This window comes from Equus asinus, chromosome 9 (genome assembly GCF_041296235.1).
Source record: "Equus asinus isolate D_3611 breed Donkey chromosome 9, EquAss-T2T_v2, whole genome shotgun sequence".
Lineage (NCBI taxonomy): Eukaryota > Metazoa > Chordata > Mammalia > Perissodactyla > Equidae > Equus > Equus asinus.
In genome coordinates this window covers 76970201-76983881 of record NC_091798.1, presented here as the reverse complement: position 1 = coordinate 76983881, position 13681 = coordinate 76970201, and the positions used below count along the sequence as shown (strand labels likewise).

General features: G+C 34.8%; 1 protein-coding gene across 9 annotated transcripts in view; it reads right to left on the bottom strand.

Annotated features, from left to right (window-relative positions):
- KIAA0825 (KIAA0825 ortholog) overlaps positions 1-13681 on the bottom strand; it is a 373989-nt gene that overhangs the window by 353430 nt on the left and 6878 nt on the right. For all 9 annotated transcript variants that reach the window (XR_011505937.1, XM_070517755.1, XM_070517756.1 and 6 more), the window contains exon 2: positions 401-544. The gene's annotated coding sequence lies outside the window, so the exon portion shown is untranslated. The remainder of the gene's footprint in view (positions 1-400; positions 545-13681) is intronic.

The following is a 13681-nucleotide window of genomic DNA, read 5'->3' as shown; positions in this document are numbered from 1 at the left end:
GGTAGCAGAAATACTTATGGATTATTTCATTCAGTTCATTGATTTTTAACTACAGACAAGTAAAGTTAGTGGTGGTTGCATCCCACACAAAGGATTTAAAAATAAAACCATACTATTTTGGTAGAAGGGAGAATTTCAAAGAAAGGAACATAAAGAGAGATGCTGGCAGCCCTGCTGCACTGTTGTGCAGAAGACTTAGTTTAAAATTGAATTGTGTTTCCCCTGACATTGGAGATAGGTACATCATAAGGCTGACAGCTGGCTGGCACACTAACTTCCGAAAGGAAAGTGCTAACTGTATTTCTCTTAGATGCCCAAGGAATACAATTATAGAAGTCTTCAAGGAAACTGAGTAGGCAGAGTACAAATTATTCAAAATATGAAGAAAAACATTTCTTACCTAATTTTGTTTCAGAAGACTCTAAGAATGAGCTGGTCTTCTAATCCTAAGTAGGTAGAAAATTGTTTCCTTCTGAGTTGTCAGTAAAGCTGCCCTTTTTTTAGTATCTTCAGCAGAGTTATTTCCGAAATACACAAAATGCACCTATAAAATAATTAGATCAAATTTTATCACTGCCACAATGGAGGGGGCATAGTCACAACCTTAGATGTCTACACTGGTAGTGACAGTACTACCATTAAGTTATGACATACAGGCTTTCACCAAGAGATGCTGGAAATACATAAATACATGCTGAAGTTGGGTCCCTAAGAAAAGCTTATTAACAAGATGATCCATAAATTACAGGCACAGGAATAGCAGAGGCACGTGGGAAAATGCATATTCAAAACATTCTTCTTATTTTCATTGATTTTTCAAATGTCCCTAAAGAAATGTAGATCATAGAGAGTAAGGTTTCAAGAGAATTCCTTTTTTCCTGTTTGGTTACCCGTTGTCCCAGAATATTTTATTACACCATCTTTTCCCACTCTTCCAGGTTATCTTGTTAAAATAGATTCTGATTCAGTTGATCTGGGGCTGGGGCCTGAGAGTCTGTATTTCTAACAAGCTCCCAGGTAATGGACTACACTTTCACTAGCAAGCTTCCACTAGTCTATTGTCTTTCCCTGCACCAAAGTACACTGTTGTTATTCTTGGCTGTTGGCCCTTCTCTTTCCATATCGTTTTAGAAGCGTCTGTCAAGTATTCTCCCCTCCTCACCAAAACAAACAGGAATTTGATTGAAATTGCATTGATCAAATTGGGCATCTGTAAAACGTAGAGTTTTCCAAGCCACATGAATTGTATATCATTCCCCTTATTGAGGTCTTATTGTCACACAATAATGCTTTACTATTTTCCCCACGGGAGTTCTGCACATCTTGTTAGATGTATTCCTAGCCACTTCATATTTTGAATGTTAGTGTAAATAATATCTCTCTGCAAAAACTTTTTCATTTTTTGTTTATATATGTATGTATTTGTATAATTTTTGTATATTGATTTTTTATCTAGGATATTTGCTAAAGTCTTATTATTTTTTTTCTGTAGCTTTGTATCATGTACAAACAATGAGCTTTACTTCTTAATTCCAAAAATCTATATTCTCAAACTTTCTTTATCTTGTCTTACTAAAAGAAAAGGAAAAAAAGTTAAACAATAAATGTATCATTTAATAGAAAAGACTATTTTGTTATCCATAATCAGCCAAACTGACCTATTGATTAGGCCTACGTTGACTAAAAAGCTGATATGAAGAAGGATACAAATGTTTCTTTTGATATTTATTGATTATCTTCATACTTCTTGCCTTTCTTTGGTGTCTGATATACAAGCAGTTCAATTTTACTAACATCCATTATCCCAAGTTGACTTCCAGTAAGAAACAGACAAAAATTCTCATGGATAACTTGGCTACTCTGGGAACTGAATCTGAACAAAAGGGGAAATAGAGGAATTACAATAGGGGAAATGGTTCAGTTCTATCTAAGAACTAAGACGGAGATGCCAGCGCTAGGAAGCCATTACAGAGATACAACACATCACCTATACTCCATAGCTGAAATCACAAGATTTCTTGGAAAACCCATAAATAACTGAAATTGCTTTCTTGATGACAATGTCAGCCTGCTCTGGGGCGAACTGCCCTTCTTGATAGCTTTCAGCCAATCTGTTTGACCAAAAGAAAAAAACTGAGACTTAACTGTTTCAGAAACTGTCAATGTTATTAACATTGGTTACCTGAAGAAAGGTAAATGTGCATGATGGTGGGATGGAGGAATGGGTAAAGGAAGAGAAGGTGGCAGTAACTAAAATAATAATAACCATTATAACAATGATAAAAACACAACAAACTGTCTCTTTAAAAATGTGTTCATAATCCATTACAAATCATATTTACGAAGAAATATAGCAATGTAGAAAATGCTTAAATGGAGAGGTGAAAACAAGACCCAAAAGAGCATATACATATTACATTGCAACCATTTAAAAATACGTGCACTAAATTTTTGGTTAGGAAGATCAATCAGTGTATATTTTCCCCCTCTCCCTCCAGAGATCTCGTTAAAAAGATAATAAAGATGTGTGCTGAAGATAGGGAGAGGATGCAAACCTGTCAACGCAAATAATCAATAATCAATCTAAACATAAAAATTGTGGTGAGTTTATTATGAGCCAATTGAAGGACTAGCCCAGGAGAACTTTTCCAAAAAGGAATGAAGCTCTCCAAAGAAGTGGGGTATACAGAGTCATTATATACCACCTTGGAACAAAGAGCATATATCACATGTGACAGGAATATCTCTTTTACTACTGCCAAGAGATGCTCAGCTAGCATAGCAGATCAGTGGTCACAAGGTGAGCACAACAAGTTGGTGGTCAGCAGGTTAGTGGTCACGAGATGAGTTAAAGCAGGTCAGTAATTAATCCTTAGTTTCTGGGAAGAAATGCTTATCCTTAAAGAAACGCTGGGAAAGGCAACATTGCTATCTTTAAGGGCATCATTCTTGGCTTTGGAACACTGTAAACGTTTAAAGCAGATGGGCAATGCATGCTCAACAGGCCATGTCAGGCCCTTCCGGAAAAACAAGATCAGGCCAAATTAGTTTTAAGCCAAATGGCTTCTTCATATACTCCAATAAATCCTGTGGCTTTTCATTTATTCATCGAACTCATAACAATGAAGAGACTGAGAAAGCATGGCTACAAATCTGTACAAGGTAAGACAGATGAAAGAGCATTCATGGAAGAAACAGAGTGGGAGAAGCCAAACTCTAGAATGCGTGCAGAGAATGCTGCAGTTAAAGAAATGACCTGATATCTCTGGCAGAACTGTGGAGTAAGAAGTGAAGCTAAAATATGCAATCAACTGAAGGTCTGTCCAAGAAACACTAAATCTCCCTCCCCTACCTTTTTATGCAAGCAACTGCTTTGTGTTTCTCTTGTCTGTAGTTAAATATCTGACTGCGAGTAAGAAAAAAAAATACGAAATGGGAGAAGCATTGTGTTTAAAGAAATTAACTGTCTAGAGAACTAAGAAAGGTAGCATGAGTATGGGTGCCCCAAAGAAAAGTTGGCCTCATTCTGGTCTTAAGCTGACTTCCTGCATACTCATGGTTCCCCAGCTATTTACTCTAAAGCAAACTGTACCAGTCAATCAGTGCCATCCAAATACAGTTTGCAGGCAGCTTTTTGATTTTCTCTCTTCCAACACGAATGCACAGCCAAGACCCACTGGGCATATGAAGAACATCATCTTTTTCACATTTGAGATCAGTGTAAAACAACAATTTACCCCAAAGAAAACAGAGATAAATCAATTAATAGAACATGTAAATTTTCCATCATTCTAAGTGAGTAAAGAAATAAATGTATACATAATACACGACCAGAAGCAAAATTTCTAGCTATGGCTGAATGCAATCAGCAAATATTCTTAAAAAAGAAACAATAGAGCTAGACAAAACTGACAAATACAACCACATCAGTGCTCTAGAAATTGACCAAAGGAATATAACAATTTGAGAAGCATTTATATTTGAAAAACTGCTAATCTTTAGGTAAGAACACTAGGACCCTGTGGCATTCTGACTTGGAGCTACTCTTATCACCATCAACCACAACTCAGTCAGTACAGAGGTTCTCCTAGGGTGGAGAAGAGCATTAGGACTGGAAACATCTCTGCTGTGGTCAAAGGGGGCTCACTTGAGCCTGAGTGGTAGGTGATGCCCATGCCTGGCAGTGTTTCAGTGGAAGAGATGATCTTAGAAGTAGGCAAGCAAGGAGAGGCAACAGCTCTATAAGTCCAGGGTCATAGTCATAACTGGGGCAAATGTATTCTTGGTTAAGACTGAAAGTATATGCAATGGAGACCAGAGAGTCACAAAGCCAGCCACACATTCCTGAAGCTGAATGATCACGTATAGAGAGGAAGTATGAAAGAGCCCAGCAGAAAGCAAAAGCAGGGCGCACTTGAAAATAGTGTAAAAAATTCCTCATCAAACGCATTCCTCTATTAATACAGAGATCCATGAACAGACGACAACTTATTGACTTGAAGTGTTTAAGCACAACCAGTGTCCAATCATCGGCTTATCATTTAAGCTACACAATGGGGCAAGTTGAAAGAAGTCAAATGTAAAACTCACAACAAGAATCTTAAAAAAAACAAAAAACAGATACATCAGTGGCTACACCATCACAGGGGAGACAGATGTTACTCATTTAGCTTAGGCAAATTACTAAAAAAAGAAACAAGCAAATAAACAAAGCAACCACCACCACCTTCAGGGAGAAAAAAATCAGAATCCAGAGTTGCTATAATATATGATCTAAAATATCCAGTTTTCAACAAGAAATTACGAGACATGCAAGGACATAGGAAAAAGCAGTCAATAGAACTGTCTGAGTGTCCCTAGATGTTGGATTTAAACAAAGACTTCAAAGCAACTGGTATAAATACATTTAAAGAACCAAAGGTGACCATATTTAAAGAATAAAAGGAAAGTAGGACAACAATGAATAAAAAATAGAAATTCTCAATAAGGAGACAGAAGTTTTTTGAAAGAACCAAATGGAAATTTGGGAGTTGAAAAGTACAATAAATGAAAATTCACTAGAGGGACTTGACAACAGATTTAAGATGACCTGAGGAAAGAATCAGTGAATTTAAGATAGATGAATATAAATTACCCAATCTGAAGAACAGAGAGAAAAAAGAATTTTTTAAAATGAGGGATAAGGGATAGAAAAAAACACATGAAGAAATAAGGAACAAAAACATACCAAATTTGATGAAAAACATTAATCTATGCATCAAAGAAGTTCAATGAACCCCAAGTAGGACAAATATAAAGAGACTGATATCTAGACATAACATAATCAAACTACTGAAGGACAAAGACAAAGAGAAAATCTTAAAAGCAGCAAGAGAAAACTAACTCATCACACACAGGTGAGCATCAATGAAACAATGGAGGTCAGAAATCAGTGGAATGAGAAATTCAAAGTGCTGAAAGAACAAATTGTCCACCAAATTTCTACATCAAGAATAACTATCTTTTGGGGCTGGCCCCGTGGCCGAGTGGTTAAGTTAGCGCGCTCCGCTGCAGGCGGCCCAGTGTTTCGTTGGTTCCAATCCTGGGCGCGGACATGACACTGCTCATCAAACCACGCTGAGGCAGCGTCCCACATGCCACAACTAGAAGGACCCACAACAAAGAATATACAACTATGTACTGGGGGGCTTTGGGGAGAAAAAGGAAAAAATAAAATCTTTAAAAAAAAAAAAAGAATAACTATCTTTTAAATGGAAGGCAAAATACAGCTATCACTTTTAAAACTGAAGATGAAATGAAAATTGAGAATTTGTTGCTAGTAGACCTGTCTTAAAGAAATACTAAAGGAAACCCTTCAAGCTGAAAGAAAATGACACTGGATGGTAACTTAAGTCCGGAGGAAGAAATAAAGAAATGGTAAAATGTGGGTTAATATAAAAGACTGTATAAAATATTATTTCATTTCATTTCATTAAATTCTTTAAAAGACATAGATTGCATATAACAATGTATTCGTTAGTTTATAACACAGAGATTTAATATATTTGACGATAATAGCAGAAAGAGGAGGAAGATATAGAACTAAACTGAAACAAAGTTTCTATATTATATCAAAATTAAATTGGCATTAACTAGCTAGTATTAAACTGGTTGTGATAGATTAAGATGTAGATTGTATTCTCTAGAGCCAACACTAAGAAAATAACTTTTAAAAAGGTAAAGTTACACTAGGAATTAAAATGTGCATACACTAAAAATATTTATTTAATACAAAAGAAGGCAACCAAGGTAGAAGAATAAAAAAGACAAGAGTCACATAAAAACAAAGCAAAATGGAAAATGCAAACCCAACTATATCAATAAGTACATTAAATGTGAACGGTCTAAACACCTCAATAAAAAGGCAGAAATTGTAAGATTAGATAAAAAAGCAAGATCCAACCATGTGTCATCTATAAGAGACATATCTTACATTCAAAGACAAAAAATAGATTAAAAGTAAAAGGATGGAAAAAGACATGCTATACAAACAGTAACCGTAACAGAGCTGGAGTTACTGCACTAATGTTACACAAAATAGGCTTTAAGAAACAGTACTTGAGAAAAACGAGATATTTTTAAATTATAGAAGGGTCAATACATCAGAAAGATATAATACTTATAAATGTATATGCACTAAAACAAAGCACCAAAATCGAAGCAAAAAATGACAGAATTGAAAGAAGAAATAGACCATTTGACAATTATAGACAGATAGTTCAATACTCTGCTCTCAGCAATTGATAGAATTAAACAGAAAATCAGCAAGAGTAGAGAAGATCTGAATAGTCAACCTACTCAACCTAACTCACATATATAGACTACTCCACTAATATAGACTACTCACATATATAGACTATTTCTTGTTGGCAGAATACACATTTTTTTCAAACGCTAAAAAAACATTTTCCAAAATACACTATATGCTAGGTCATAAAACAATCCGGAACAAATTTAAAAGGAATGAGATCATAAAAAGCATATTCCACAAGTACAAAAGAATTAAATTAGAAATCAATAGCAGAATAGAAAATATTTTTCACTGAATGACAGTGAAAACACAATGTGTCACATTTTATGGGATACATAAAAAGCAGTATTTAGAAGGAAATCTATAGCTTTAAACACATATCAGAAAAGAAGAAAGGTCTCAAATAGATAACTTAAGATTCGATCTTAGGACACTAGAAAAAAGAGCAAACCATATCCAAAGCCAAGAGAAGAAAGGCAACACAAAAGATTACAGCAGAAATAAATGAAATAGAAAAGAGAAAAGCACCAGCAAAAATAAAATCAAAAGTTGGTTCTTTGAAAAAGATCAACAAAATTGTAAACCCTTAGCTAGATTGATCAAGAAAAAAAGAAAAAAGACACAAATTACCAAAATCATGAATGAAAAAGATATCACTACTGACTATAGAAAAATTGAAAGGATTATAAGGTAACACAATGAACAACTTTATGCCAACAAAGCAGACACACAGATGAAATGGACACATTCTTAGGACATAATTGACTAACACTGACTCAAGAAGAAATGTGAAAGTGAATAGACTTAAAGTAAGTAAAGAAATTGAATTAGTAATTCAAAATCTTCCCACAAGGAAAAGCAAAGTGCCAAGGGCTTCACTGGTGAATTCTATAAAATAAAAAAATGAAATAATATCAACATTTCACAAACTCAGGAAACAGGAAAGAAACCTCCCTAACTCATTCTAGGATAACCAAGCCAAACAAACATAGCACAAGAAAATAAAAATGCAGACCAAATGCCTGTTTTAAAAACGATCTAAAATCAATTCCCTAACCTTCAAACTGAGGAAACTAGAAAAAGAAAAGCAAGCTAAACCCAAAATTGATTCCTTGAAAAGATGAACAAAATTGACAAACCTTTAGCTAGATGGAAAAAAAAGAAGACAGAGAGAGAAGACTCAATTACTAAAATTAGGAATGAAAGAGAGGACATTACTGACCTTACCAAAATAAAGATATTATATGGGGGATATTATAAACAATTGAATATCATCAAATTATATAACCTAGATGAAACAGACAAATTCCTAGAAAGACATAATGTACTGAAATAACTTAAAAAAGTTAAAAAAACATGAACAGACCTATAAGCAGATTGAATTAATAATCAAAAACTTTCCCACAAAGAGAAGCTTGGGCCAAATGGCTTCACTGGTGAATTCTACCAAAGATTTAAAGAATTAACTCCAATCCTTCACAAATTCTTCCATAAAACAGAAGAAAAGAGAATAATTTGCAATTCATTCTCTGAGGTTAGTATTACTCTGACACCAAAACTAGCAAAAACATTACAAGAAAAGAAAACTATAGACCAATATGCCTTATGAATATAGAGGCAAAAATACTTAACAAAATATTAGCAAACCGAATCCAGCAACATATAAAAAGAATTCTACACCATGACTAGGTGGGATTTATCCCAGGAATGTAAAGTTGAATCAATACAGAAAAATGAGTCAATGTAATATGCCTTATTAACAGAATAAAGGACAAAAACTATATGATGACCTAAACAGATGCAGAGAAGAATGCGTCAAAATCTAACACCCTTTTATGATAAAAACACTCAACAAACTACGAACAGAAGGGAACTTCATCAATCTGATAAAACACATCTACCAAAAACCCACACCTGACATCACACTTAATGGTAAAAGACTGAAAGCTTTGCTCTTAAGATCAGTAACAAGACAAGAATGTCTATTTCTACCACACCTATTTAACATTGTACTGGAGGTTCTAGCCAGGACAATTAGGCAAGAAAAGAAAAGAAAAGGCATCCAGATTGGAAAGGAAAAGTAAAACTATCTCTATTTGGAATTTCTAAGGAATTCTAAAACAAACAAACTCCCAAGCTTTTGGAGTTAATAAATACATTCAACAAAGTTGGCAGGATACAAGATTAATAAAAAATCAGTTGTATTTCTATATACTAGTACTTAACAATTTGAGAGTGAAATTAAGAAAACAATTCCATTTACGATAGCATCAAATAGAATAAAATATTTCGGGAAAAATTTAACAAAAGACCTGTCCACTGAAAACTACAAAACATCATTGAAAGAAACTGAATTAGCCCTAAATAAATGAAAAGTCTATGTTTATGGATTGAAATATTTAATATTGTTAAAGTGGCAATAGTTCCCAAATTAACCTATAGATTTAACGCAATCTCTATCAAAATTCCAGCTGCCTATTTTGCAGAAATTAACAAACATCTCAAATTTCATATCGAAATGCAAGGGTCCCAGAATAGCTAAAGCAATCTTGAAAAAGAACAAAGTTAGAGAACTCACATTTCCCATTTTTCAAAACTTACCACAGAGTTACAGTAATCAAGATTGTGTGATAAGATAGGCATTAAGGATAGACATGTAATCAATGGAATAGAATTGAGAGTCCAGAAATAAACCCATACAATATTCAATTGATTTTTGATGAGAGTTTCAAGGAAATTCAATAGGGAAAGATTAGTCTTTTCAAGAAATGTTGCTGAGACAACTGTATACTAACATGCTAAAGAATGAAGTTGGACTTCTTCGTCAAAAGAGATACAAAAATTGGGGGCCGGCCCTGTGGCCGAGTGGTTAAGTTCGTGCACTCCGCTGCAGCGGCCCAGGGTTTTGCTTGTTTGGATCCTGGGCGTGGACATGGCACCCTCATCAGGCCACGTTGAGGTGGCGTCCCACATGCCAGGGACCTGCAACTAAGATATACAACTACGTACCAGGGGTATTTTGGGGAGATAAATCAGAAAAAAAAAATACAAAAATTAACTCAAAATTGATCAAAGATCTAAATATAAGGACTAAAATGTTTAAAATTCTTAGAAGAAATCACAGGTGTAAATCTTCTTGACCTTAGATTATTCAATGGTTTCTTAGATAAAACACTAAAAGCAGAAGCCATATAAGAAAAAAATAGATAAATTGGACTTCATCAAAATTAAAAACATTTGTGCTTCAAAGGGTACCATCAACAAAATGATGAAACAACTCATGGAATGGGAGAAAATCTCCAAATCAAACAACTGAGAAGAGGATAGTATCCCAGAATCTATAAAGAACTATTACAGCTCAACAATAATGACAATTCAATTCAAAAATGACAAAGGATTTGAATAGACATTTTCTCCAAAGAAAATATACAAATGGTCAATAAGAACATGAAATGATACTAAGCATCATTAATTATTAGATGAATGCAAATTGAGACTTCTCCATGAGATACTACTTCACCACTCCCTAGAATGGCTATAATCAAAAGACAGACAATAACACATGTTGGGGAGGATGTGGAGAGATTTAAACTCTCATACACTGCTAGTGGGAATGCAAAGCTCTCCCCATCCTCACACGGTCAGTGGAGATATTTCCTTTATAGCACTTTGCATTTTGTAACTATTTCTGTGATCTCTCCCACTAGACTGAAAGCACATGGAGACAGGGATTAGGTCTCTTTCCCTCATCCAAATATATCAGTTAGGGCACTGATTCTGTGCTATCTGCAATCATTGACTTGCTTACCTGTCTCAACCACTAGACCATCATCATCCTAGGACAAGGACTGTGCCTTCTTTATTTTTGCATCCCAGTGCCTAGCATAGCGGTTGACACACGAGATATACAAGTTAAATAAGAGATCCCAAAGTGTGATACAAAATAGCACTTAACTGGGGGGAGCCCCAGTATTCTTTCAGGGGGTTGGCAAAGTCAAAACTATTTTCATAATAAGACATTATATGTCACTTTGCTAGGTTGACATTTGTACTAACTTTCTCTGTGTTAGAAGTCTGAAACCATTCTCACTAGGCTAAAACCAAATGGTCCACAGAGCTGCATTCCTTCCTGAAGGCTCTTAGGACAATCTATTGTTTCCTTGCTTTTAAAGGCTGCTCTCATTCCTTGGCTCCTGGCTCACTTCCTCCATTTTCTACCTAGCTATGTGGGTTGAGTCCTTTTCATATTGCCTCACTCTGAATTCCTCTTCTGCCTCCTTACACTTTCGAGAACCACTGTGATGACATTGAACCCATTTGGACGATCTGGGATAATCTCACTATCTTAAGGTAAACTGATTAGCAACTTTAATTCCCCTTTGCTATATGACATAACATATTCACAGGGTCCAGGGATTAGGATGTAGGCAGCTTTGAGGCATCTGCCTACCACAGTAGTCATATTTTTTCACCACCACACAGTTGGAATAAAAATAACGTCGGGTTCATTTAATAATGTCCTTGATGAGGCAGTAAAAATTAGTAATTTTATTAACTCAAGCTTTGAGTATACCACAGATTTTCTCAAAATTAACCAAATTGGGCTGTCATCTCAAGGAAAGACCATTAGAATCTATTTGTTGCCAATGATAAAACTAGAGCTTTCAAAGCAAAAATAAGAATTATGGAAAATTTGTATACTGTCAGATGGACAGTTTTCCCATTATTTTAACATTTTCCTGATGAAATTGCTGGTGATATTAATAAACGAAATATTTTGATATTGTATAATGACATGTATTAAGATTTGAGAGATCAGCATACCTCAATGGGTCAATATTTTCCATATGACCAATGCATTGCCTAACAAAAAATTATGTATTTATAAAAGATTCAGTCAAAGTGGAAGATGGATTAAGAGATTTTAAAATAATAGAGTATGAAAAGTTCATCGATATGGTTTCAGATTCTACATTGCAATTACATTTTAAGAAATTATCACTTGTTAACTTCTGGTATAGGATCAAAGAAAAATATTCACAATTATCTGAAAAGGCCACTAAAACACTCCTTTTTTTTTCCAACTACATGTCTGTATGAGGTTGGACTTTGTTCACTTCAATCAGAACAGCATATTACAAGAGATTGAATGCAGAAGCAGATCTGAGAATTCAGCTCTCTTCTATTAAGCCAGACATTAAAGAGACTGCAAAGATATAAAACAATGCCACTCTTCCACTATAATTTTTGTTCTGGAAAATACAAGTTTTTTTAAAAAAATGTTATTTATGTTTACATGTAATGGCTTTATTATTGAATTAAATATTTTTCAAAATACTCAATTATAATTTATAACATAATAAATATACATAGATATAATTACATACATAAAAACTCTTTGAGGTCATCAGTAATTTTTTAAGAGTGTAAAGGACTCCTGAAACCAAAAATTGGAGAACTGCTGAGTTAGAGAAAGGAGAAAGCCCCAGAAAGATCATGACCAGGTAAAGTTAACAAAAGAATGAGTGTAGGCAGCCTCAATGATACCAGGGTACAGAAAGCAACATAAAAACAGAGTCTAAAAGGAGGGCTCCATTTAAAACCAGTCCCACTCCCAAACTCCTTCCCAGTCCAATTTCTGAATAGCAGAGGACAGAGCTCACCATTGAGGAGCTAAAGTGCCCACAGGCATTTTTGAGGGCAGGTATGAATATATGCTTGAAAAGGAAAGAATGATATATTTTTAAAAATCATAAAGAATATGATGTGATTATACACAAAACTTGCATTTTAAAAGTGAAAAATATTTGGTGAGCTGAAGTCTAAAAAAGCAAGAAAAATGAGTAAAAGAATGTCATGACAATGAAACACAGAATAATATTCACTGGCATTAGTAAAAATTAAGACTTTATCAGTATAATGCTCCTCGAAAAGAGCTCTCATCACTCCTCAGTTTAAATCAGGTATACTCTAGACTTAAACTATTGAATTAGCTGTGTGCCCCAAAGGGCAAAGGGACAGTAAATTCAGGTGATGTGCATGGTTGCTGACTGCTAGAAACAACTACAGCTGTACAACCTCCCTGACACTCAATGGTCAGAGCCCCGGAGGAGCACTTTTCAGTAAATCTTAGGAAACAAAAAATGAAAGTGACAGAAAAGGACTATCATGTTAACCAACTGGAAAACAGAGTAATTAATTATGTGCCCTAAGCAGAGCAAACAGGAAGCCTTTTCCAGGAAGCATGATACAAAAGAAAGAGTTCTAAATTTAGATTCTTAAGAGGGAGCTGCTGGTTCAAGTCACGTTTCCAGAGTTATCTGGGCAAGTCAGATGACCTCTTTAGTCCTCATTTCCTCATGTAAGATAAGGAAGTTAGTCTAAATCTCTTGCTTTACAATTCTACAGTGATTCACAGCAACAAACATTTTATATTCAAATCCTGAAGCCACACATATCTGAAACAAAAATGCAGGCTAGTACTCACCGAATTGATGGATCATGACCTGCCATTTGGAAAGCACTGAACTGAAGGATCTCTATGATTGTTTATCAAAAACAACAAGGGGGGGGGGGCGCGGCGTAGAGACCTACACAGCTATAATACCTTGATTATTTTAACCACAAAGGTATCTTTGGTAAGAAGAGAAATGGACAGAAAACTGTGGATATGAGCATTACTTAGCTATTTAGGATTGTGACATTAATTGGCTACCTGAATTTAGAAATTTAGACAGCAGTTTGTGTTTAACTACCTAATGTCAAAAAATCAGTTGATTAGCTAATGTTTGCATTTTTCAATCGTTATTTGGAACAGATCTCTTGATTCCTTAACTGTTCTTTGGCTAAGAAAATTGTATTATAAAATATAAGAAGTTGTGAGTCTAAGAA